Source organism: Lactuca serriola, chromosome 8 (assembly GCF_051521515.1).
Source record: "Lactuca serriola cultivar US96UC23 chromosome 8, Lser_US96UC23_V15, whole genome shotgun sequence".
Classification (NCBI taxonomy): Eukaryota; Viridiplantae; Streptophyta; class Magnoliopsida; order Asterales; family Asteraceae; genus Lactuca; species Lactuca serriola.
In genome coordinates, this window is record NC_136415.1 from 210,550,909 (window position 1) to 210,556,210 (window position 5,302).

A 5,302-nucleotide genomic window follows, 5' to 3' on the forward strand; every position below is an offset into this window, starting at 1 on the left:
GAGGCATCAAACTTTTGATGCTTGCTTTCTAAAGACAGAAAGGAAAGGATCAAATATTTATTTTACCATGATAAATGTTAGGCGTGCGTATGAGGTGGTTTGGTTCGGTTATCGGTCAAAACTGGACCATAACCATTATATCCAGTTAATATATTTTTCTAACCATTGGATAATGGTTAGTAATGGTTTCGGTTAATGGTTTAAGGCGCTTAATGGTTTTAGTTAACAATTAACACCGGTTAACCAAAGTCATTAAAAATAACAATAAAAATAGAAAGTAATGAACCCCATACTATCATATTATATTTACAATTTTCACTTTAGTTTTATAAATACTAATAGTTAAATATATACAATTAATCAAGATGTTATATTTTATTATACAAACTATACTGAAACTGAGAGTAGTGGTAATGCAAGCATTTTATGATTGTATTTCACTATTTTGGATAATTTCCTAGTGTCCTGACTTGGTGTTGGACTATATGACTCTTCTACCCACTAAAAAGTTATAATTTATTAAAAGGAAAGTTTTACAAAAATATCTACCAAAATGTTACGAATAAATGAAAAATGTTGATTGCTTGAAATGTCAGCTACTATTCTACTCTCATTTGGCCTTAATAGAATTAACATGTTCTATACATAAAGACAAAAATAATTTTGCAAAAGAACATATAACTTATGACTAAATGCAAAAAGTGCTAATCTTAGTTATGTAATGAAATTTTCTAAATACTATTTCTTGTTTTTACTTTCTAATAACATACCAAAAGAAAAAAAATGAAAAATTCTTAAAAAGATGTAACTTGTAATAAAAAAAGGGACAATTTCCTTTAAAATCTCCATCGATTTTACCCTTTACAAAATAATCTATAAAAAAACATTTAAGATATTGTTAAAAGTTAAGAAGTAGAAAATTATAAAGTAATTAAACAAAGAAATGGTTACCATTTTCTAAATTCACCAAATTCACTGGCAACTCTTCTAATTGTAGGCCGTGAATATGCGTCTCTTGCAAGTCCGACGGTGTAGCATGTAGCCAATCCTGTGTACGTATCAAAGCTTCGACAGTGTTAGGTGTAAGTGAGCTTCTGAATTTGTCGATAACCCTACCACCGGTACTAAATGCCGACTCACTAGCAACGGTGGAAACTAGCATTCCCATAACATGTTTTGCAATTTTAGAGAGTACGGGGTATTTACCCAAATTGAGCTTCCACCAACTTAATATATCAAAATCATCACCCTTCGATTTATTTTCTGTCGTATCAGCAAAATATATATCCAATTCAGTATTATTAATACTTTTTCCCCGGTTTTCCAAAATACTTTGCAGAGCCGTCATCCAAACCAAGATCTACAACACCACTAAACAATGTAGTAGTAGAAGATGAAGAATCAGTTGCCTTTTTCTCATTATCTTTTTCCTCAATTTTCTTGTAACGAGCAAATAACTCTCTTAAAGTTTCTTGCACTCCGTGAGTCACCTTATTGACTTTTTTTTATCATCACTACCTTAAATCAACCCCAAGCAATAATCAAGAAAGAACATCTTGTTTCGGGGAACTAAAACTAACGCAATACGCAACAACATATTCAAGTTTTCCAAGTTGTCCCAATACTTATCATATTTGGGTTTCATTAACAATGTCATTTTTTCCTTTTTCTCATTTATGTTTAAACACATACTTGATATGGCCGCATGCATCATGATACGATCCCCAACAAATACATTTGATGTCACATACTTATTACCATATACTTTTCTTGTAATATTGCTGAAAATCATCAAGAACTCCATAAAGTGCCTACTGGAAACAAATAACTAACACAATTAGGCTATCATTATATATAGACATATTAACATACTTGATTTTTTTTTTAAAATATATGTTTTTACCTAGCTTTCTCCCAATCCTCTTCTTCGAGATCCCCCAAAGCTCATTCGTTCTTCTTTCTCTTTTTAGTACTCTTCTCATCATTATCATCATCAGCTTCACTATAAAAGTAAGAGTTGTAATTGATGTCAATCTCTTGAACCCTATCAAGAAAAACAAAGAGACAAGCATTAACACATTTTAGTAAGAATATAAATTTCAGAATAATTGATCAACTTAAATACCAATATCAATAATATAAAATACCTATTAAATGCTTTGAGTGCTTCCCTGCTGTTTCCAACATTAAGAATGTGGAATTCCATCGACTGTCAACATCAATACATGGCTTACTTTTAGATTCAATTTTTTCGAACTCAACACACTCTTTAAAGCTATCATACCTAGAAGGGGATGAACTTACATACCTGACTGCATTTCTAATCTTGGTGATTGTATCAAATTGCTCATCTAAGCCATCTTTCACCACAAGAATGATGATATTGGCACAACATCTTAAATGAACCTATTTGCAATCTAAAATAGAACGAGAACCTTTAAACATAGATCTTAAATATTTAATAGCCCCATCGTTGGATGAAGCATTGTCAACGGTTATGGTAAAAACCCGATCTATGACCCATTCCTATAAGCAACGATAGACTAATTTACCTACCGTCTCCCTTATGGTTGGATATTTGACAAAAATTCAAAATTCTTTTATTCAGTGTCTAATTTTCATCAACCCAGTGGGCGGTAAGACACATGTAATTAAAATTTGGACCGACGTCCATGTGTCGGTGGTAAGAGAAATTGTTTGGTTTTTCAGTAGTTACTTAAGTTTATTTTTCTCTTCTTCATGTATTGATAAAAAATCTTTCGCCACCGTCCACCTAGATGGGAATTTGAACATGGGATTAATTTCCCATACAAATTCCCTAAAGCCCTCGTCGTCGACTATACTGAAAGGCCTATTATCTTTTATACATATTCTAGCTAGGAATTTCCTTGCTTTTTCTTGGTTGAAGTGATGGGAAGCTAAAACTATCCCCAGGTTCCATTTTTGTTGTGGGTTTGAAGCTTAATATAGCTTGTGTCTTCATATTTGCTTCCTTGTAAAGCAGAGACCGTTTGCATACATTCTTCAAATGATATCCCATGGTACCTGTAACATTCTTTTTGGTACCGCCAACAAACATAATTGTACAATGAGGGCATTTTACCTTACTTCTACTACCCCCAACACAAGTAAAATGATCCCACACGAAGGATCTTTTTGGCTGATCACCTTTAGTTTTGGTCACATCATTTACGCCATCCACATCTTTTTCTAGTTCATTATATTCATCATTGACATCGATGATTGGATCTGGTTCATCTCTAAAATTCATGTTTTGGTTTTGTATACTCTTTGTTGCCATCTATAATTCCCTAAGAATAACCAAATAAATAAGACATTTTGACATGTTATCTAAATTATTAGCTCGTATTTTGTTTGTCTGTCCCATATGATAACTAAATACAAACATTTGATGACGTTTACATTCAAAAAAGAATTCATTAATTATTAATAAATATAGAGATAACACATTCATATATATATATATATATATATATATATATATATATATATATATATATATATACAGAGAGAGAGAGAGAGAGAGGTAGGTTCAATTGAGAAAATGAAAAAGGTTGAGAATGGAGGAATCATTCTCAGCCAATCATTTATCTAACATGTTCAAATTAAAAAAAAATATGCGTGTGCATTTTCATTAAGGGTACCTTTGTAAATTAGTAACTTTTTTACATAGAACTTACATGTTCGTGTTATCAGTTTCCAATTTGATGATATCTTTATCTCGTTTGAATCGGATATGAGGAATTCATTATCAAGATTATTTTCTTTATATAACTCGTTAGCAATTATACGTTTTCATTCCATTAATCGTGAAGTTTCGCATCTGTGTTTCAGTTTTCTACTTCGTTTTCAGTTTCCGATTTGATCAGGTATGTATATCGTTTGACTCGGATAGATCGGAGTTCATTATCAAGATTATTGCTTTTTATAATTTGTTTGGAATTACGCTTATTATATTCGTTTTGGAGTTGTTTCATCGGAGTTCATTATCAAGATTATCAAGTTTCGAATATGTATTGGAGTTATTTCATCGGATTTTTGTTAAGTAGTTTGAGATATTTATTTCATCAGTTATATCATTGTAGTTTTTACGCTTTGTACTGAGAGAGATCGCTTAATTACATCATATGATCATATATGATTTAAGTTTCTTTCAGATATTTTGTACGTTAAGGTGAGATATCTTCGAAATTAACCAGGTTTTCATATTTACGACTTTTTTTGTGAGATATATTCGATATATTCGATATTAAGATTGTTTTTGTTTATTTATATAGATCATTTGGTGTATTATGTCGAATTCTAGTGTTATTGATGGTGATTTGTATTCTTCTATGAGTGAGAGTGAAGAAGAAGATGCTGAGAACTCATTTTTTGAAGGTATCAGTTATTGAATTATTTTGTTGTTTTTAATTTTGTTGATTATCATTTATTTACATATGAATATGTTAATATGAATAAATTGTTGTCTTATTCATATATGAATAAACGTCTGATAATTGTAATTTCGAATTTATTATTTTTTTTCGTTTTATTCATATATGAATAAGTTATGTTTTATTTACATATGAATATGTTAAAATAAATAAATTGTTGTCTTATTCATATATGAATAAACGTGTGTTAATTGTAATTTCGAATTTATTATTTTTTTCGTTTTATTCATATATGAATAAGTTATGTTTTATTTTATATATTTTGAATCCTCATGAATTTTATGTATTCATATATGAATGTTTTTTGTTTTATTTATATGAGTTTTATGTATTCATGTATATTATTGTTTTATTCATGCATTATTAGTTTAGGTGGTGAATCTTCAAGTTCAGTACATGATGCACAATATTTTGATGATATAATTGGAGAACATGTCTATAAGCCAGATGTACCTGTTCAACTTATTCCATTTAAGGGTTTATTCTTCAAATCATTAAAGTTGGCTATCAAAATATATTTTGAGTAGGGGTGGAATTGGTACGGTACCGAGTTTTTTTTTCTCCAAACCGTGTACCGTACCAACAATAGTTGGTATAAGATTTTAGCTACCGGTACCGTACCAAGTATACTTGGTACCAATTAATTTGGCTACCAACAAATTTGGTTGGTACATATTGGTATTTGGAATATACCAAATTTTTTAACTAATATGTACTATACATGAATATAAGTTGAATTTGTGGACATTTGGCCGTTGCTTCACTCGCTTCTAGTAGTATTTTTTTGGAAACCACTAAAAGGATTAAAAGATGTTCACCCCTAGCAAGTTGCTAGAGGAAACAAA